General features: G+C 48.2%; 1 protein-coding gene and 1 non-coding gene across 6 annotated transcripts in view; one reads left to right on the top strand and one right to left on the bottom strand.

The window, feature by feature from the left end:
- The window catches only part of TBL1X (transducin beta like 1 X-linked), a 223,626-nt gene that overhangs the window by 12,249 nt on the left and 189,152 nt on the right, over positions 1-22,225 (top strand). The window contains exon 1 of one of the 5 annotated variants that reach the window (XM_060086315.1): positions 15,347-15,440. The exons of the other annotated variants lie outside the window; for them this stretch is intronic. The gene's annotated coding sequence lies outside the window, so the exon portion shown is untranslated. Of the gene's footprint in view, positions 1-15,346; positions 15,441-22,225 lie in introns of those variants that run through there. 5 annotated transcript variants of the gene reach the window in all.
- Positions 8,780-8,883, bottom strand: LOC132482861 (U6 spliceosomal RNA). Its single transcript, XR_009531019.1, has one exon. It is a non-coding gene; the product is annotated as a U6 spliceosomal RNA (small nuclear RNA).

The raw sequence follows: 22,225 nt of genomic DNA, 5'->3' as shown, positions 1-22,225 counted from the left end.
TTTTTGCCTGCACCACGTGGCCTGCAGGATCTTAGTTCCCCCACCAGGGATCGAACCCAGGCCCTCCAGGCCCTCGGCAGTGAAAGCACGGAGTTCCAACCACTGGACAGCCAGGGAATTCTCAGGAAGTAGAATTTTTGACATCTACATGATGCACCTTTGTCTCTGCTCTCCAGAGATCAGGACATTTAAGCTCCCGTAACAAGTTTAGTTTTAATGAAAGTCTTTGGGAATGTCCTTTTTCTGCCCCGTGCCTGCCCATCTAAGAGGGGGAAGAAATTACACAAAGTATTTTGCTTTTAGCCGGTTTCCTTGAGCCTTGTCCAGGTCCCAACTTCTCATTGCCAGCAGGTCAGCTAGACACTGGTCAGTCGCTTCAGGTCTGGACAGGAGGCGTTTTCTTTCATTTAATTATTTGCCGGCCAAATTACCCTAAATAATATTCAGAGATGTATCAGAGAATAGCCCCACCCTGAGACTGTTCGCCGAAGTGGGCACAAAATTTGATTTTATTTCCTGAATGCATACCTCAGGTACTCGAGAAGTGCAGAGATCTATGTATACTCTCTGGGAATTAGAGGCACAGGTGTACAGAGCAGGAGCGTAGGGGAATAGTAGCACCAAATGGTTGAGTCAACGGGACTTGAAATCTCCAAGTATGCTAACCTTTGAGGGAAGATCTAAAAGCAAATGAGTTTGTGGTGTTGTGAATTACCATTCACGTAATTTCTGTCAAGGAAGGCAGTTACTTCTTGGGAAGCTTGGGTTATTAAAATGAGCTATCTTCATTTTCCCACAAAAATAAAAATCAGTTGTAGTTCAAATAATTGTATGTGAGGCTTTACAACTGGAAATTTGAAGTTAGCAAAATTATACACCCCTGGTTAATTACATTAGTGTACTCAAACTAAATATAGAATAAGATGAGCTCATGGAAATATTTCCTTTTTCTCTCAGCCAGTACAGCTCCTGTCCACCCAATAGTTAATAGTTTTTAATTCCATTATGTAATTTTTTGATCATCCTGTGTTTCCAGAAAAGTGAACTGAATAAAACCAGAGACTGTATGTTTTCACTATTTCCCAATTCATATTTAAACATGAAATGGTGCACAGAATAAGCTGTCCTTTGTGAATTTTAATTTTCTCAGCTCCTGGCACAATAGAGGGGTAAGCTGGGGTCCCTTTTTAAAAAATTTTTATTTATTTATATTTATTTTTGGCTGTGTTGGGTCTTCGTTTCTGTGCGAGGGCTTTCTTTAGTTGCGGCGAGCGGGGACCGCTCTTCATCGCGGTTCGCGGGCCTCTCCCTGTCGCGGCCTCTCTTGTTGCGGAGCACAGGCTCCAGATGCGCAGGCTCAGTAGTTGTGGTTCACGGGCCTAGTTGCTCCGCGGCATGTGGGATCTTCCCGGACCAGGGCTCGAACCCGTGTCCCCTGCTTTGGCAGGCAGATTCTCAACCACTGCGCCACCAGGGAAGCCCTGGGGTCCCATTTTTCTGAGTGGCTTTTGCTTTAAGGGAAGTTTGGGTTTGGTTCATAGTTTGCTATCTAAGAGTATGTTCAACCTTCATGAATTACCTGTTGTGTTTGCTTTTCCATTGAATGTTCTATATTTGGACAAGAAATGTATTTTTCTGCATGGGTTTCTGATGGCCCAGATACCCATCAGAGTAGAATTTCTCTCTGTCCGCACTGCTGGCATTGGGCAGTGTGGTTGTTCTATAGTTCCTAGTATTGAGTTGGACACGCTGTAGATTCAGGTTGGGCTGTCCTTCCTTTTGCAAGCTATGTGATACTTTGTTTCATTTGGGTTTGCCATAGATGTTTGCTTTGCCTTGGGATGGCTGTAGATGGCCACTTGCGGTGATAAATTTCATGAAGATCTCTATATCCCATTTAAGGTCTAGTTGATTTTCAGGAACAGTGTTACTGAGGTATAAATTACATACCATAAAAAACACCCGTTTCAAGTGTACAGTTTCAGTGCTTTTTAGTCAGTTTACCGAGTGGTGCAGTCATCGGCCATCATCCAGGTTTCAAACATTTTCATTCCCCAGTAAGATCACTGACGTCTTCAGGAATGCCAAGTCATCCATTCCTGCTCCCCCTGCCAGCCCCAGGCAGCCACTAATCTCCTTTCTGTCTCTGTAGATTTTCCTTTGCTCAGAACCTGATGGTGAGAGGTGATTTAGTAAGCCTTCCCCGCCCCCTCTCCTGGAGAGGGGTACCTAGGGAGAGTGCAGGACCGGAAGAGAAGCCTTGGTTTCCTCCGTGTAGAATCAGGATAGTGATGGGTTGGTTGCAGGCTCTCAAGGTGGAGCCATGCAGGAAGTAAGTAGCTCTGTAAAAAGACAAAAACGTTTACGTTTAGGGACTTCCCGGGCAGTTCAGTAGTTAAGACTCTGCGCTTCCACTGCAGGGGGCACAGGTTTGATCCCTGGTCGGTGAACTAAGGTCCCGCATGCCCTTGCGGCACGCCCCCCCTCCCCCAAAAAAAGAGAGAGAAACGTTTACTTGTAGTCAGCAAACTGTGAAGCTAGAGGAGTTCATCGTATATTTAGGGTCGTGTTAATCGTGAAGAATCGTGCATAAAGGGCTGCACTGGACAGGTGAGGAGTCTGGAAAAGGAGCTGTGTTTACGGTGATGGGCTCAGTCCCTGGAGAACCCAGGACACAGCCATAGGGCAGTCAACCGTCCATGCCCCCGCTGCCTTCTTCTTGAAATCCTGTCCCGTTTCTTTCATGGCACTGGATGTTTGACTTTGACGGAAGTTCCATCTTGGTCGGGATATACCTTAGCTCAGTGGTCCTCCACCAAGGGCAGTTTTGCTCCCAAGGGACGCTGGACAGTGTCTGGGGGCCTTTCTGGTTGTTACCAGTGGGGCAGGGGTGTCACTGGCATCTAGTGGATAGAGGTCAGGGGCGCTGCCCAGCGTCCTATCACGCAGGGGATGAGGCCCCAAGGCCCGCAAAGAATTACTCAGCCCGAGAGATCATTAGTGCCGAGGTCAAGTACCCTGCCTTAGAAGCTTGAATCTCGTGCTTAAAGACTTAGTGAAGTTGAAGGACTAAAATCCCCATCAGACTTACAGAAGAAGTTCAGAAAGCTTTCCGTCCTCATACAGTCCAGGGAAATATGCATCTCTTTTTATAGCAAAGGACAAGCAAGGTTTGGGGAGCTCACTTCAGAGGGAAAAGAAGTTCCTTTAGAAGCGTTCATTTACAAATAAACAGCGAAATTACACGAGATGTCTGGGGCCACCCCTTGGCTTTGATCTGGAAATCACACTTCACCCTTATCTCTTCCCCAGACACTGAGAAAGGAGGGCGAAAGATCCTGAGTAAAGAGTCTACACGTGATGAATGTGCTGGAAGGGAGTGGCTGCTGTGAGCCCAGCCTTTCAGTGCATCTGCTTACGGCCCTCCAGGGTTTTGGTTTCTCTTGGTTTCTATAGGGTTTTCAGTTGCTTCCCGGAGTGCAGAGTGCGCAGGGTGTCAAAATAGCCAGGCCTCCACCCCTTGTTTTCTTCATCTGGTCAACCGTTGAGCCCCCTGAGAAGTTCAGGGCCCCCTGCCTGGGCCCCAGCCCGCTTACCTGCGTGGGTCCCCTTCTCTGTCTTGCATCTCCCAGCAGGAGCTGCCCCGCACCCCTGCGGCGCTTGGTTCTACCCGGGGGGGCCGCTGCCTGCACCCCTGCAGCCGGCCTTGCTCTGGGGGCTTCCAAAATCCAAGGCTTTTCCTCTGAACAGATTCTGGTTTTTGTTTCTTTTTCCTGTTCTAAGCTCGTTCCTGTTTCTAAGGTGATACCTAAGGATATGCTGATTTCCCTGAATCCCCGCACTGTGGGGTTGTAACTTCCAGCGTCTCTGGCAGAAAAACCGATATTTTGTGTGTGTGTGTGTGTGTGTGTGTGTGTATTCTTTTGCACCTTGCTTTTTTTCACTCATTTTATTTTATTTTATTTTATTTTTTTAATATATATATTTTAATTTTTCTTTATTTTTTTTTGCTTTATAACAAATTTAATCAGTTATACATATACATATGTTCCCATATCCCCTCCCTTTTGCGTCTCCCTCCCACCCTCCCTATCCCACCCCTCCAGGCGGTCACAAAGAACCGAGCTGATCTCCCTGTGCTATGCGGCTGCTTCCCACTAGCTATCTACCTTACGTTTGGTAGTGTATATATGTCCATGCCGCTCTTTCACTTTGTCACAGCTTACCCTTCCCCCTCCCCATATCCTCAAGTCCATGCTCTAGTAGGTCTGTGTCTTTAGAATAACCGATATTAACAGTCCACAGTGTGATGTGGTAGATTCTGTTTCTGGCATGTTCAGCTGTCCACGTACAGCTGTGTAGTCCTGCGTTTTTATCTATATGGGGTCATATTACACTGGTTTTGCTCCATCGGCTTGCTTGCTTTCTTTACCACTTCGTTAAGGTAAAATTGAAGTACAGTAAACCAGGCGTATGTAAGGTGTGCACGTTCATCAGTTTTCTCCTATATTTGCTGTCTTGGTTGTGTTGCCGGCTTCTCGGACACGTTCATATCAAGATAACACGTATTTTCGTGGCTTCCACATTTCCCTGTGCCTCTCTGTAATCTCTCTCTGCTTCCCTCCACCTCCGGGCAACCACTGATGGCTTTCTATGACTAGACAGGTTAGTTTGTATATCCTAGAATTTTATATCAGTGAAATCACACTGTATGTCCTGATTATTTTGCCTGGCTTCTTTCACTCAGCGTGGTGATTTTCGGGTTTATCCACGTTGTGGCCTGTGTCACTAATTCATCCCTTCTTATAACTGGGTAGGATTCCATCAGGTATGGACGCACCACCGTTGATCCATGCACCCGCTGTTGGATGTCTGGCTTGTTTCCATTTTTGGGGTTATTATGAATAGTGCTGCTCTAAATATTTCTGTGACCTTACCAGTGGTTCTCAAACTTCACTGTGTCCCAGCACCCTGTGGAGGGCTTGTGAAAACACGGGTTGCCGGGCCCCATCCCCAGAATCTCTGAGTCAGTAGATCTGGGTGGGGCCTGAGGCTCTGCATTTCCAGCAAGTGCCCAGCTGATGCTGACGCTCCTGGTCTGAGGCCCACACATGCCTTAGAAGTCTTTGTAGACTGTGATTGTTAGTTGTTGCACATATTTCTGTCCTGGACGGTTCCTTATAATGTTGCTTATGGTCTTAATCACCAGGCTTCCCATTTTTGTATGCTTGGATGTGTCCGTCTTTCCTCTTGGCTTCCTTATTATGTCAAGGGGCTAATACCAAGAGTAACTCGGGATGCGTGGGTCGGCTTGCTGATGACCGCCAAACGCCAGCCGTGATACCCCCGCCGACTCTTGTGGGATCTAACTTGTGTCCTGTCTGCGGTTGCTGGGGTCACCTTCTGAGGAAATGGTCCAAGCCCAGGTGGGGCGGGATCAGACCCAGGCCCTGCGCCAGGGGCTCCCCGTGCTGCTGGGTCCGCTGGAATCGTAAGGCTGCTCACCCGCCTTTCCTCTCACAAGGGAACAACATCCATCCTTTCTCCATCCCACCCCCTCCCATCTGAAGCAGCCAGTCCTAAACCAGTAAATGTATTTTACTTTCAGTTTGCTTTTCAGGAGTCTAATCTGCATCGGCGAACTTGGAGCAGCCAGACGTTATCAGTAGACGTTTGCTGCCATAGCCAGTGTATTTGTTACAATTATTTTTTTATTTTGGAGAGAGATAATACTTTCATTGTAGCGAGTTGCTTTAAATTACTGAGAACTGTTACTTCTGCAGAATCATCCTCCTGCATTTCATCGTGGACCCCAGTCGTCCCACTTTGCTCCTGAGCCCGTTCCATAAACCACCTCTGGTCACGGTTTGCTACCGGCCTCTGCTCAGGCGTTTCAGAATCTTTACTGTGGAGTGGGCTGGTGCGCAGGAATCCAGGCTTGTTAAGTAAACTAACCTCCTTGGGGTGGTTAAATTTTTTAAAGTTTGCAGTGACTTGTAATCATTGGCTAACATCCTAGTGGTTGTTTCTTCTTCCTCTTTCTCTCTTTTCTGTTTTTTAATATGACAGCTTTATTGAGATATAACTTACATACCATGCAACTCACTCATTCAAAGTGTATATAACTCAGTACTTTCCTGGTATTTTTACAGAGTTGTGCAGTCATCACCACTGTCTAATTCTGTAGCATTTTTATCACCCTGAAAGAAACCCCTTACCCATTAAGCGATCACTTCCCAAATCCCCTCTCCACCCAGCCCCTGGCAACCACTGATCTGCTTTCTGTCCCTGTGCATTTGCCTACTCTTAACATTTTCTATAAATGGAATCACACAATATGTACTGTTTGCTGTCTAGCTTTCTTCCCTTAGCATTAGGTCTTTGAGGTTTGTCCATGTTGTAGTGTGTGTTATTCCAGTTTCTTGGTAAATGTTTTGTGGAATCTCTGGGTAATCAAGGAGAGCTTGGGGCCTGGGGTGGGGAATCAGGTGGGAGAATGTTACGGGCTGGGTAAACCCGGGGCACGGGCTGCTCCTTTCAGATTACGTTGAAATGGAAAACGGTTCACAGATGGAGCAATGTTTATAAAACCATTTCCAGTTCAGCTTCCAATTGGGCGTAAACTGTATCTGCCTTCTCCTTCTCTTTAGTTGTTCCATCTCTTCCCCTAAAGATCAACCTAGAAAACAGTTTTGGTCAATTAAAGCTGTACCTGCTGACCCCTCTTTTGTGCTGCCTTTTGGATGGGATTTTATTTTTTAAATTTATTTTTGGCTGCATTGGGTCTTTGTTGCTATGTGCAGGCTTTCTCTAGTTGTGGTGAGCGGGGGCCACTCTTCGTTGCGGTGCACGGGCTTCTCATTGCAGTGGCTTCTCTTGCTGTGGAGCATGGGCTCTAGGCCCATGGGCTTCAGTAGTTGCAGCACACAGGCTCAATAGTTGAGGCACGTGGCCTCCAGGGCATGTGGGCTTCAGTAGTGGTGGCGCGTGGGCTCAGTAGTTGTGGCTCGTGGGCTCTAGAGCACAGGCTCGGTAGTTGTGGCGCACAGGCTTAGCTGCTCTGCGGCATGTGGGATCTTCCCGGGCCGGGGCTCGAACCTGCATTGGCAGGCGGATTCTTAACCAGTGCGCCACTAGAGGGTCCTTTCTTGGTGTGAGACATAGGAAGCCTGTAGTTCCCAAGGGGGTAGTGTGAAGTTGCTCTGGGGTCATGGGGTTCCAACCAGCTAGACTTTGGCTGCTTTCTGGGGCCTCCCTGAAGCCACAACGCCGGCTTAGACTGAAACAGAGTCGTAGAGTTGTTGACTTTTCTGTATTTATAAACCTTCTGCCTGTGTAGAGCCATAAATTACCATTCCAGGGTCAGGTGGGAGAATATGGAGGCTGATTTTTCTCCAGCTATCCATAGGCATGACTTTCTGGGGTGTCTGTGCCTTGAACAAAGAGCTTATTGGTAAGGCTGAAGGTCCTGTGTGTTGTCTCGGTTGATCTTATAATTGACTGTGTTAGTTTCCTGTCCCTCTTGGGACGGATGACCCCAAACTTCCTGACTTGAACAACTCCACGCTGTTATCTTATAGTTCCAGAGGTTACAAGTCTGAGGTGGGTCTCACTGTGTCAGTGGGGCTGCCTTCTTTTCCAGAGGCTTTCAGGAGAAGCCAGTCCTTGCCTCTTCCTGCTTCTAGAGGCCTCCTGCATTCCCTGGCTCATGGCCCCTTTTTCCATCTTCAAAGCCAGCAGTGCACCATCTTCTTTGGTCACATCTCTCTCTGACCACAGCCTGGAGAGATTGCCCACTTTTTAGGGCTCATGTGATTACATTGCCCCCCCCCCCATATCCAAGATAATCTCTCCTCCTCAAGGTCCTTAACTTCATCACATCTGCAGAGTCCTTTTTGCCATGCACGGTAACACTGTCGCAGGGCCCAGGGATTAGGGCATGGGACTTTCTGGGGGCCATTATTCTCTGGCTCCATTGACAGTCTTCAAGGAGACTTATTTCCTTTGTTTCTGTCTCTTAATTTGTTCCTCTGAACCCTGCAAGGTTTGTATATTTATTTAATATTTGCTGTTTGGCTCTTGAATGATTCAGAAGTCATGGAGCTGTTTGGTTGGTGTGCCTGCCTTTCACTGAGGTGCAGCCACTGGCTGAGTCTTGATTTACCTCTGAGCACACCCGGTTGTTTTCTGTCTCAGAAGGACCTGGGATTTTTGGTGCTGATCGAACACATTTGTATCTCTAGAGCCTCTTCTTCCCAAGAACTCCATAGTTGGTGGGTGGCCCTGCCACTGTCAGTTTGAGGGTCTCTCGGGGACTCTGACAGAACTCTTCCCTGGAGTTAGTGTCTCAGAGTCTGAGTCCGCTGTGGGAAAGACCACCATGATGTGAGAAGAGTGGGACCTGGCCCCCAGGACTTCAGAGATACCATGTGTGCCTTTATGGGGACTGAACTGGTGGGTTTGTGGCTCCATAAAAGAGTGGAGGAAGACGGGTGGGGGTGGGGACAGAAAAGTCATAATAATATCCACTTGTTAATCAGCATTTTGGTTCAGAAATATTTGGTGAGTGTATTAGTCAGCTTTCTGCTTTGCTGATGATGTGTAACAAACAGCACCCCCGCATACAAAGGCTTACAGAAACAAGCTCTTATTTCTGTACAGAATTTTTTAAAATTGAGGTAATATTGGCTTATAACATGTAAGTTTTATGTGTACAATACCATATTTTGACATCTCTGTATGCTGGAGCGTGCTCACCACCGAAAGTTTAGTTTCCATCAAAAATATGGAATGCTTCATGAATTTTCGTGTTACCCTTGTACAGGGGCCATGTTAATCTCTGTATCTTTCCAGTTTTAATATACGTGCTGCTGAAAAGAGCACCAAGCACTTATTTCTTGCTTACTCATCGGTGGGTGGTGAGGTGTGGCTCTTCTGGGCTCAGCCGGGTGGGATCAGGGAGGCCTGGTCAGGCTCTGGGCTGGGTTTAGGGCTGAGCTCCTGATCTCCTCCTTCTGAGGCTAGTGGCCTCGTGGGGCATGTACTTCTGCCCCTCCTATCTGGTATAAGAAGAAGCCAGGCGATGTCACGCAGTCACGTTTAAAACCCCTGCCTGTCCTTCCCACTCATGCTCGTTGACCAGAGCAAGGGACGTGGCCAGATCCCCCATCCATGGGCTGGGGAGGGCTGTTCTAGTCGGGAGGTCATGCAGAGTCACACAGCAAAGGGGGCAAAAGGCACGTGTACTAGGGGGCAAGAGGGAAGAAGTGGGATTGTGATACCCTCTGCCCTGTTGGTGTCTGGGAGGGAAGGTGACCCCAGTGGACGAGACTGATGCACCCAGTTGTATCCAGGAAAATAGCCCCGTAGGTGGATGTTGGAAGCAGCAGGTGCTTGTGAAATATATAGCTTCCTTGGTTCCATCTTAGAACAGGGGTTCTCAGCTGGGGAGGTGGTAGTGGGGGGAGGTGGGGGGGCAGTCATGTCCCCCCAGGGACATTGTCAACATCTGGAGAGATTCTGTTGTAGTTAACTAGGGGAGAGGGTGCTCCTGGCATCTAATGGGTAGAGGCCAGGGATGCTGCTCAGCATCTAACAGTGCACAGCACAGTCCCCCACAAGGAATTACCTGGCCTGGGTCCACGTGTGCCCAGGCTGAAGAGCCCTGCACACATGCAGTTTCCAGGTGACTGTCGTGCGCTTTGAAGTTTGAGTACCACGTCTCTCAGGACTGTCCGCACTGGGAAGGGCCATTGGCAGTCCTTTCCATATAAAGACATAAAGCCCTCCCGAGGAAAAAGGAGTTGTTTAATCTCTCACAGATGGCTGTGTGGAAGCAAGTTACAACCCAAGGGTCTTGGCTAGGTCTCTATGATTTCTGTGACTTTTTCTCATTGGCTTCGTACTGTATTAATTCTTTCAGTTTTATTAATTTTTTTTGCTATTGCACAGCCTAACAAATGGACCATTTATTTGGTGTTGGAAAATCTGTTTTTTATTAGGAGATTTCCATTATGAGCTTAATACTCTTTTTTTCCAGGGGGCCTTTTGCCCACTGTTTCTCTTACGCATGTATTTTCTTTTTCCTTACGAGCAAGACTGCAAGTGCTTGATAGCAGAGATCTTGCCTTAGGTTTCCTTTCTGCTCTGCACTGTAGCGAGCTCACGGTAATTATGGGTCAGTTGTTCATGGTGTCCTTTGCAGTGCACGTTGTGCTGCATGGTTAAGGGTCGCTTATCACGTTTCCATGGACCAGCCTTTTATATCTTGCTGTAAATTCTGTTTCCAGTCTTTAGGGACTGATACTTAGTGTGTTGACGCTTGGTTGCTCTGTGGCCAAAAGAAAGTTTTGACCTCATTAGAGGAGGGAGCCGTGTCATTGAGAGGCTGACAGCCACCTTCCTCCTCCCACACAAGTGTTGTTTTATTTTGGTGATTGAAATGTTGAGGGTATGAAAAAAAATCAGGGTATTTGACTTGCTGGCAGGACAAGCATAGGACGGTGCTGTGAGTGAGTGAGCAAAAGTCTGTCTATTCCCGCCCGCGTCGTCGTGCACAGCAAGCAAATAGAGATTTTCTCCTAAAAAGCTGCTGGGGATACACTTGCTCTAGAGGAGGCTGTGTCACCTAGAACTGGCCATCATCACATCAGCCAGGTATCACCTGTTGGGGTGACCAGCAAGTTACGGAAATAACTCTGTTGTGCAGAACTTTCTGTTTCTCTCTTTCGTTCTCTCTCTTTTCTCCTTCGGTTGAGTGCTGTTTAAATGAAATGGTTCTCTTTGATTGTGTCTTTAGTACAGTAGTTGTGAGAGCAAGGCTTTTGTTCTTCCTGATTCCCCGTTGAGGAAAGACATCTCCTGGCTTGTGGGATGCAGCGGGGGAGGGTCAGGACCCACAGAGACAGTTCCATCCTCCAACTGTCCTTTTTTATTTTCATTTCATTTTTTAAAAATTGAGATATAAATGACATATAACGTATCAGCTGAAGGTGTGTAACATAATGATTTGATACATGTAAACATTGTGATATGATCACCACAATAGGTTTAGTTAACATCCATCATCACACATAGTTACTCATTTCTTTTTCTTGTGATGAGAACTTTTTTTAAAAAAAAATCTTTATTTATTTATGGCCGCGTTGGGTCTTCGTTGCTGTGTGAGGGCTTTCTCTAGTTGCGGCGAGCGGGGGCTACTCTTCTTAGTTGCGGTGTACGGGCTTCTCATTGCGGTGGCTTCTCTCGTTGCGGAGCATGGGCTCTAGGCACGCGGGCTTCAGTAGTTGTGGCACACGGCCTCAGTAGTTGTGGCACACGGCCTCAGTAGTTGTGGCACACGGGCTTAGTTGCTCCACCCATGGGATGCATGTGGGATCTTCCCGGGCCAGGGCTCGAACCCGTGTCCCCTGCATTGGCAGGCGGATTCTTAACCACTGCGCCACCAGGGAAGTCCCGTGATGAGAACTTTTAAGATTTATTCTCTTAGCAACGTTCAGATATACTCTCCAGTATTGTTAACTATAGTCATGTATTACGTTGAATCCCCAGGACTTACTCACTTATTTATTTATTTATTTATTTATGTATTTATTTATTTGGCTGCGCTGGATCTTAGTCGCACATGCGGGATCTTTCGTTGTGGCGTGTGGGATCTGGTTCCCCGACCAGGGATGGAACTTGGGCCCCCTGCATTGGGAGTGCGGAGTCCTAGCCACTGGACCACCAGGGGAGTCCCAGGACTTACCTTATTTTATGGCTGGAAGTCTGCAGCTCTGATGCTCTTCACCCACATCCCGTCTCCCGCCGCCTCTGGCCACCACCATCTGTCCTCTGTGCCCTTGAGGTGTCAGTTCTTCTTTACCAACTTGTTGCCTGTCCTGTCAACTCCTTGGCTGTGAGGACACCGAGTTGGTGTGTCTGACAAAGCAGATGACCTAGAAAGTCACACGTAGTAAAAGAGGAGATGAAAATAGAAGTATGTGAACTCAATTAAAATTATGTGAACTAAAAAATGAGAAGGGGGGCTTCCCTGGTGGCGCAGTGGTTGAGAGTCTGGCTACCGATGCAGGGACGCGGGTTCGTGCCCCGGTCCGGGAAGATCCCACATGCCGCGGAGCGGCTGGGCCCGTGAGCCATGGCCGCTGAGCCTGCGTGTCCGGAGCCTGTGCTCCGCAACAGGAGAGGCCACAACAGTGAGAGGCCCGCGTACCGCAAAAAAAAAGAAAAAAAAAAAGAGAGAAAGGCCCTGAGCTGCCACATTTCCACATGCAAGTCTAGCAATGTCACGTGTTATGCTACCAACCTTGTAATTTTTCCAGCTGTCCTTTTGTCTGAAATACAGCTTACATGAACATGAGCCCATCCCTTGGAACTTAGTGGTAAGGAAATTAGAGTCAGGTTTGGGGAAAGGGACCCTCACCTTGTTAGACCCGACACCCGCTCCCCTCAAGAGGCACCTGGACTGTTACTGATGGCGAACAAGTTGAGCTGAAAGGCGCTTAGGAGGCGATGGAACTTCCCTTTCTGTGCGGCGTGCCTGGATCAAGACGTTCTGAGCACCGATTCTTGTCTCACGGCAGAACGTGATTCATGTTACTGTCGTTGACGGAGCAGAATGTTGTTGAGATTGGGGGCGGGGGTGTGCGTGCGCGGAGGGGATTGGAGCGGCCGGATGCAGCCGTGTGGAATGCGGGGAGTGTGTTAGAAGATGTGCTTTCGAGGACACACAGTGAACTTCTGGCAGTGGGCTGAGTTTGTGACCTGTGACTCAGACACTGTGATTGAGGGAGATTCCAGTGGTCATGTCCTTCCAGCCTTCTTCTTATCGGTGCCACGGGGCAGTGTCTCATTCAGCCTTCCAGAACACTCTCTAGGAACTCTTTATGCTCGATGGAGATGGTATTTCTCCTCTCGCTTCACTGTGGTTTAAAGAACTGGGAACTGGCGTTGTCGGCAGTCTCCATGCTCCTCTGAGGACTGTGTAATTTATCAGTGGAGGGTTGCCCGTGATCTTCCTGGCATCTGACTTCTCACAGGGTACCTGCCCTCACGGTCCACCTGTGGAACACGTGTAATGCGAAGTGAAGACTTTTAGAGGTAGGTGGGCTCCCCTGTTTGGAAGTTGGGGTTATTTGAGCCAATGCAAGTCAGTTCCTGACCTTATCCAAGATTTACTGCATTAAATCAAAGAAGAGCCATATAACTGTAGGTTATAATTCTTTTTTTTTTTTTTGGTCCGATACCAAGACTGATGTTTCCCTGGAAAGAGCCCTTGAATAGGAGCAGAAAGATGGAATTGTAGGCCTGATGCTGTCCTTAACCACCCATGTGACACTGGCCCCAGGAGAATAAAGGAATCATCCTGTTTCTTCTGTCAGCTGCTCACTTGGGCCATATGCTGTCCAAAAGGTTCCAGCACACAAAGTGACTGATCCATTTTCAAGACTGTCCTCAGCCCCTAGTTTGAGTTACTGGTATTATGGGGTATTATTGAGTTACTGGTATTATTGCTCTATCCCTCGCAGTGGTAAAAACCGTGTATGGTGAAACCCAGTGGCCAGAAAGCTGTCTTTGGACTGTTCTCTTGTCACCTGTTAGGGAATGCGCTGTAATAATTATGTTCCCTGGAACTTTTAATGACTAAACTGCCTTGAACAGGAGCCAGGAAAGGCCCACCTTCCAGCAGATTCCATTCTGTGGGGTTGTCTTAGAGTTGAGGTCTGAGAGCATTTCTTGATTATCTGGTCAGGTGGATGTGACTTAACTAAAGGCCAGTTTGGACCCTGTTGGAGAAAATCAAGTTCAGACACTTAGTCTAAATGGAAGTGAGGAATACGGTTACCTTTATCTCATTATCTAAGCTTTCTTTGGAGGATAGACAAGCTTGTACCACATGTGACAAGCGTCACATATGGACGGATTTTTTTTCTGCTTTTTTCCCTGAAAAGTCCTTGGGGAATCATGTCACAGATGATTTGGTGTAAAACCAAAACCGACCAGACAAACAAAAAACAAAGCAAAACAAACAAACAAAAAAGCCGTAGTTAAATTTTTTGTATTAAAATATTTAGCTTGAGAATCTTCATTGAAAATCAGTAATCTTTTGCAGATTTGTTTAAATAGGCTTTGGTGCCTTTTAAGAAGATTTCCTTCCTGGTTGCTCTGTTTGGTCCCTTCAGAATTTCGGTTAGAACCGTTCTCCCGGAAAGCAGCCATGTTACGCTGGTTCACTGTTAGGCTGGCTTACATTACAGAAGAAGTTTCTACCTTTAGCCCTCTTTTTCTGCTCGTTTGCTTTCTTGGAAACATTATTACATCTGTCCTTAGGGGAGTTATAAAAGAGGAAAAAAAGAGTTAACACACAGTGTTTTGTAACCAGCGTTGGCTTCTTGCCCTGAATACTGTGTTTTTGCCATCCATTTCTCACTTCAAAAGTGCAGACGGGGTCCACAGCTTCTCTAAGAGCTCCTCCCGAGCAAGGTGGAGTTGTGCACATGGAAGGGGGCTGTAGGGATGCCTGCCAGGGCGGATGCGCTCCAGAGAGAGGGCAGGGGTTTATCTCCGCTCCCCATCGTCTGTCATTTCATTCTCTTTGGCTCCGGCTTTTTTCATTCGTAGTTGCCCTTGTTGTTGTTTGGCACCAAACGTCGCCTGTACAGAAGGGCCGTGGGCGGAGGGCGTACACGTGCAGTCGCTTAGCTTGCCCTGAGGTAGTGAAGGGATCGTACAGGGATGAGGACAGGGGAAAAGCTGAGCATGGGAGGGGCGACCGTGCCATTGCATACAGGGATGTCTGTGGAATAGGAAGACACAGAAGAACAGTTTTAGGGTCTTTTTTTAGGTCGAGTGGAGATGAGTGATGGCTACATCTTTATGTGGCTTATGTCTGTGGTCGATTTTCCTTATTCACAGTAGTTAAACGTAAAGTTGCTGAGACCTCATAGAAGCTTTGCTTCTAGGAGAAACAGAGGGTTCGGTTACTGCAGGCCTCTGGTCCCATTATTTTCATCCACCCATCACTGCATAACCTTGTTTTACGTGTGTTTCTGCTTAAAGACGCCTTCTTGACTGTATACTGTTGATTTCATCCACGTTGAAGTCACGGCCAGCAGCGCTGTAGCTCGTGCCGGAACCAAGCTTCTCCAACACACGTGTTCCCTCCCTGCCTCACAGCACGGCCGTCTTGCCCTTCGGAACACCAGACAGCGCTGCAGCACGGTGCTTGGGGGATGTTCTAAGCAGAGATGTCACCAGCAAAAGCACAGAAATGCAAAAAACGTGGCAGTAAATAGCCCCCGGAGAGCACACCGGTTTACGGCCTGGGAGCTGAAACAAGAAGGTAATGCGAGGCCTCATCCCACCTGAGCTGGGAACGTGTGCACCGAGCGGCTCGACCTTTTCACCCCGTGCTTGGTCCTTCAGTGGCCACACCACCCCAGGTATGGATCTGGGGTTTCAGAGATAGATTTTAGCAAATAGGCAAATTCACGAATACTGTATCCTCAAATCATGAAAATTGACTCTGTGTGTATACACAGTGTGTGTCCCCGGGTATTAGATACACACACATACACAGGTGTCTGTTTTCAGGGACTTGAACGACCTGAAAGCAGTCAGCGTTATAACATTGGGTCGGCCCCAAAGTTCAGGTTTCGGAAAAATCCGAACGAACCTTTTGGCCAACCTCGATAGTTGTGTCCTCTGGTCCCTCTGGAGATGCAGTGAGAGGTTCAAGTGTTTTAATGAGGGACAAAGGCCTTGAGAGATAACTGGGGGACAGGACTGAGTAAGGAAAGCCTCAGGACACACACAGACACACACACACATATTCTTTTTTATGTTCTTTTCCATTATGGTTTATCACAGGATATTGAATAGAGTTCCCTGTGCTCTACAGTAAGACCTTGTTGTTTATCCATTCTCTGTATGTACTAGTTTGCATCCGCTAACCCCAACCTCCCAATCCATCCCTCCCCCATCCCTCCCCCACCCCTCCCCCACGCCCCCTTGGCAACCACAAGTCTGTTCTCTATGCCTGTGAGTCTGTTTCTGTTTAGTACATATGTTCATTTGTGTCATATTTTAGACTTCCTATGGTATTTGTCTTTCTCTTTCTGACTTAACTGCCCTTAGTTTGAAAGTCTCTGAGTCCATCCCTATTGCTGCAAATGGCATTATTTTATTCTTCTTTATGGCTGAGTAGTATTCCATTGTGTGTGTGTGTGCGCGCCACATCTTCTTTATCCCTTCATCTGTTGATGGATATTTCGGTTGTTTCCCTGTCTTGGCTCTTGTGAAGAGTGCTGCTGTGAGCATTGGGGTGTGTGTATCTTTTCAAATTATAGTTTTCTCCAGATATATACCCAGGAGTGGGATTGCAGGGTCATACGGCAACTCTATGTTTAGTTTTTTGAGGAACCTCCATACTCTTTTCCGTAGTGGCTGCACCAACTTACACTCCCCCCAACAGTGCAGGAGGCTCCCTTCTCTCCACACCCTCTCCAGCATTTATTGTTTGTAGACTTTTTGATGATGGCCATTCTGACCGGTGTGAGGTGATACCTCACTGTAGTTTTGATTTGCATTTCTCTAATAATTAGTGATGTTGATCATCTTTTCATGTGCCTGTTGCCATCTGTATGCTGAGACTCATTCTTTAAAAGGCATTTGTCCTCACCTGCATTCCTAGGTGCAGTGTCCTTCAGCCAGATAGTCTTCAGGATCACACAAGGCTGTAGTTGGATGAGGTTGGGTTTGTTGACCTTGCATTGCATTGAGGGGACCGCGGGACATCTCAGTCACAGGGTGCTAAGAAGACCTTAAAAGAGTTGGGCAGGGTTTATGGAATCAGGTCCCTGTCTGAGATTAGTGGTCTCTGAATTGTTTATGTTCCAACAGGAGAAGGCTGCAGCCTAGCCGTGAGTGCCAGGCCAGCTCCCAGCTGCCAGTGGCTGCTTTTCTCTATTGCTTATACAAACATGATTGAGAGGCTAGATGGGTGATTGATTGGGTGGGTGTGTGCTTCTCAATGATCACTCATTTTTAATACCATGCATTGTAACAACTGGATGTGATCCTGGTGTCACCTGTTAGCTTTTGATGCTGATGGAAGACCAACTTAATTCCTGCAGAGCCTTGCCGGGAAGGGAGCTGAGCATGACTCAGCATTATGGAACGTCAGGGCTTAGTGGAGGTTGAACTGTAATGTTGGCACTCGTTCGTGGTTTATGTTTTAGAGTTTCGGGTGTATTCTTTTTGATGCTTTTGTGAATGATATTTTCTTAATTTCATTTTCAGCTTATTCACATCAAGTATTTGCAGGAGATTACATTTTAAGGCAGTAGGAGACCTTTTTTCTTGCTAGTTACAGAAAGATTTTTTTCCCGGTTCACTGCCTGTGTCTGTGGCACTGAGTTTTTAATGACCAGGAAGACCTTCTGAGGATTCGTTGGCTTCCTTTGGGTTTGCCGCTTTTTAGTTCTCCAGAGCACCAGTAACAGAGACTGTGTTTGATTTTTTAAAAATTTATTTAGGTAACTTTCATTGAAAACGATTTATTTTGGTCGATTATAGACCACAAGAAGTCGCAGAAATAGCGCCGAGAGGTCCTGTGTGCTGTCAACCAGGTTCCTCCAATGGTGACCTCTTACATAAGCTTAGAGCAACAGCAAAGCCAGGACATCAGTACGGCGCAGTATGGTTACCTCATCCACGGTCATTACTGGGAGTTCACCAGTGTCTGCTTGTACTCATTTATGACTTAAAGATAAGCATGAGTAATATCTTCTCTTGCAAAACTCCAGTGGAGCATAAATTGAGCGGAAGGGGACGGAATGAGTTGAGGCTGTTAAACAAGCACCTGTGAAAGAGCCCCTTGATTTTCTTGGCGGCCGAAGTGGACGGGGCAGGTGGCAACAGCCCCCCTGGAAGGCCAAGGGGATGCCCTGGGTGGTTAAAATCCAGATGCAGGCGGTGCCTGAGCCCCACGTGGGGCATACCCCTTCTGTTTTCACCGCTCAGAAGAGAGAAACCGTTTCCCCTTCAAGCTCCAGGCAGATTGATGGAGAATATAATGGGGAGGAAAGCCCCCCAGCTTGTCCATCACAACCCGAAATCACTGGCCCTGGATTCAGTTACTTAATCAGTTCGCATACCCCTTATTTTATAAACAGATGGGACAACCTCTTTCCTCTCCTTCGGTGACGGTAGTTACCGCGTTTGGTGTTATCCACCCCACTTAGACCTCACTTTGGAACTTCTTTCTTCTCTTCCGTTTGGATGGTTTGCCACACGTCTGGCTAGGAGAGTGGAGATGTAAAGTAAGCGTATAACGGACGTGAATCTCCCACTGCACGGAATGTGGCTGAATGATTCTTCTTTCCCACCTCTCTTGCCGTGAACGTGACGAGTTAGAAATGGTTAATGATAGTCACGGGACACCCCAGAGTTGTGTGACTCTCTGTGTTCCCTGCCTGGGGCTTCTGCGCGAGCTGCTGCTCGGGAACTCGGGACAGTAGCTTGCAGTCTGGGCCTCGAGAAGCTCCTGTGAGTGAGGCGTGGGGTTAAATTGCAGAAGCCACGGTGGCTTATGGAAACCGGAGCCAGGCTGCTGTACTGGCTCGCGCCCCTGAGATGTGATAAGACTGGAAAGTTAGTTGCAAGGGCCATTGGTACCAGGGAGCCTGTCAGACACTTACAACAGAGGCTTGTGGGCTGAACAAAAAAGGGTTTGGATGGTCAGAAAGTAGATGCGTGGTTGCCTAGGACCTGGGGTTTGGGTGCTAACTGCTGAAGGAGCGGGTCCAGGGCTGCTTCTGGGGATATAATGCACGTGTTCCAAGGTTAATTGTACCGATCATGGTTGCACAGCTCTGTGAATGTACTGAAAGCAATTGAACCGTATACTTCCGATGGGTGAATTGTGTGGTATGTGATCTGTATCTCAATAAAGCTCTTTTACAGAGGGTTCGGAACCGCTTTCATACTTTGAAGCTTGCTCTGAAAATACGTCACGTGGTCTCACGTGGTGGTGGAAGCTCCTCGTGCCCGGACACGGTTATCACTTTGCGTGCGGGGAGAGCCGTTTCAGAGTGATCAGTTCCGGAAGACGCGTCCCTGGCTGTTGTCCCTGCTCCGCCACAATTAAGAACCAGGCGTCCGCGGTGAGCGGGCAGAGTATGGCTGATACCAGAGGAAGCGGGGCGCTGTCCTGTCTGTTGTGTATTTTCCCTCTTCTCACTCTCCTTAGCCTCCTCCCCTCCTCCAGACAACAAACAAACAAACAGCCAAGAGAAAGCGTGAGATGGGGACGTGGCATGGCCGAATGGCCGCGTTCTCTTAGAAGAATGCACATACACGGGAGGGAAAATAAAGCCAACGTACAGCACTCCACCCTTTCTCAAGGGCCAGCGTAGAGACGAAGATGGAGATAGCAAAGGGCAGACTTGTATGCGTCCTTCTGACCGTTGAGAGGTAAGGAACATTTTGAAAACAATAGTATGTCAAGTCACTCTTTTCACCTTGGTTGAGACTGACGTAGGTGGTTTTCCTTCCCTGAGCAAAGGGCAATGTACACAGCGCAGTGCTGCAGATGGATGACCTCTCTGTGTGTTGCTCTCCAGGGAATCTTGCTTGGAGATGATTAGAAGCGCATGGCTCTAAGTAATGGGAACTAGTTCTCCATTCATAAACAGGGCTCAATAAAAAGCACATCCAGGTGGTCATTTAATATTTCCTAACACTCAGCGATTTTGCCATGAGCTTTGTAGAATTGGCCGGGTGCTTACGCTAGTCACGGAATGACTGAAATTGCCCGTCAGGTTAAAAAACCATCAGCACTTAGTCTCCTAAAGAAACGTTGTCTCGGGGCTTCCCTGGTGGTGGCGCAGTGGTTGAGAGTCCGCCTGCCGATGCAGGGGACACGGGTTCGTGCCCCGGTCCGGGGGGATCCCACATGCCACGGAGCGACTGGGCCCGTGAGCCATGGCCACTGAGCCTGCGCGTCCAGAGCCTGTGCTCCGCAACGGGAGAGGCCACAACTGTGAGAGGCCCGAGTACTGCAAAAAAAAAAAAAAAAAGAAAAGAAAGAAACGTCTCAACAGCTATCTTGCTATTTTGTTGCTGCACGTGGTAACATGTCTTTGTTGCAAGCTGTACATGCTATACAGTGGTGAGGGAGAGCTGGAGATAGAGGCTAGGGACTGAGATTGCTGGATGAAGAGCAGTGTAGGAGGAAGTGGCCCAGGAGAGCGGGAGGAAGGGCCCCCCTGGCGGAACCAACGCTCCTTTGTGTGTTTGAGAGTTTAATCTGCGGGGAGGGGATTTCTTTGTGACTTCCTGCATGTTGAAACCTGAGTGGCCTGTCCTGCCTTTGACCTCTGCTGTTTGGACTGTGGCTTCATTCACGTGGACCTGGTTCATTCTCAGTGCCAGGGTCACATCCCTGGGTTGACACCTGAACCTGAACTTTGGGGCTTGAATAGGGATGTAATTGAGCCTCGAGGTGGGGGTGGGGTGGGGGAGAGGTCGGGAGATAAGGGTAAAAATCGTTCGTGTTGGACCTGTGGCTTTTTGGGTGCCCTCTGACCACCGGGCCGTGTCCTGGGTACTTTCTGTATAGTTCTTTTTGAGCCTGCACAATAAATCCAAATCCAGAAAGGCTCTTCCTGTTTTGCAAGTGGGGAAACTGAGGTCAGGGCAGTGACATACCAGGTCTGCCACTTGGAACTGGGACTTCAAAGCCCACCCTCTCTCCCAGGGCAGCACCGTGCTTCTCAACAGTGGAAGGTTTTTTACCCTGAATTCATCACACTATTCAGTCTTAGGACTCCGCAGGGCCACTCGGGAGTCGTGGGGTGCGGGCCGGTGGCTAGACGCCAGGGTTGTGTACGTGGGAGCCCTGGAAAAATGACGGTGTCCGATTCCAAAAACATCTCTTGAGCCAAAGCTTGAGATAGGCTTCCTTGAAGGCAGGGGCCAAACTTGGCCTGCCACCTGTTTTTGTACAGCCTGCGAGCTAAGAATGGTTTTATATTTTTAAACGGCCAAAAAAAGAATAATGTTCTGTGACACATGAAAATGATATGAAATTCAAAGTTTTCTTGGAACCCAGCCACACCCACTCATTTAGATACTGTCTGTGGCTGCTTATTCCCTACACAGGCTGTTGCAACAGAGACCCTGTGGCCCCTGGAAGCCTGAAGTATTGACTCTCTGGCCCTTTCCAGAACCAGCGTGTGTGATCCCTGCCTGTTCTGAGGCCCATACACCTCCCTGGTGTGACCCGCACTTCCTCCTCTCTCCTGATCTAATCTTCATGTGCACACTGTTCCCGTCTAACCTTGCTTGCTGGAGCCTGGTATTCCACAATTAGAGAGTCATTTGTTCGACAGGAAACTTTGTCCCAATTAAAACCCTGGGAGTCCCAGGAGAGGGTCGTACGTTAAACTCTACAAGTCATTGATACCACAGGATTGGAAGGGATCGGTGCTGGCTTTGTCAGAGCCGAGCAGGGCTGTGGCATAAAATGAGGGGGTACAGGGTGCTCCTGGGCTTGGTGGGAGAAGGGGGGAAGTTGGGTCATCCAGGAGAGGCCTTTGCTCATGTCCTGCTTTTTCTGCGTCCCCGCCTCAGTCACCCAGCGGCTGGCAGTGCTGGTGGACAAAGCCCGCAGCAGAGCGCGTCTTCTCCCCGGAAGACGCCCTGCCCACCACAGGCCTGGTGACAGCCAAATGCCTCGGCTGCCAGGGAGGAATTGTAAGGCAGGGCCCACAGCTAGGCAGTGGTACCACTGGCATTTGGCTCGCACAGTCTTCTTCCTGTCCTCTGGTGCTAACTACCTTCTAGTGCCTTCTGCGGAAGGCTTGGCTTAACATACTAAGGGGGGGTGACCCATTTCTTGCCTTTTTACCTGCTGTTTTTGATGGTTGCTTCTCTTGAAGCCTAGACAACAGTGAAAACACGTGGGGAAGATGAAATGTTCCTAATTCCTGTCTTGTCCGTAGTAGCTGGTACCCCGTACATGGGAGAAAACCCACTTCCCCCAGAAACAGCATGGTGATTCAGATGCTCGGCATGGAAGCATACGCTCGCCACGCTATGGTGTGCTACGTGGATGTTTTTCATGGCCAGTTTTCATTTCAGTTACATCTGCAGGCTTTACAGGGCCATTCTAGACTGGCTGGGAACTTGATCATAGTTTTATAGCATTGTTTCTAGGAGAAAG

Source organism: Mesoplodon densirostris, chromosome X (assembly GCF_025265405.1).
Source record: "Mesoplodon densirostris isolate mMesDen1 chromosome X, mMesDen1 primary haplotype, whole genome shotgun sequence".
Classification (NCBI taxonomy): Eukaryota; Metazoa; Chordata; class Mammalia; order Artiodactyla; family Ziphiidae; genus Mesoplodon; species Mesoplodon densirostris.
This window is presented reverse-complemented; position numbering and strand designations above follow the sequence as displayed.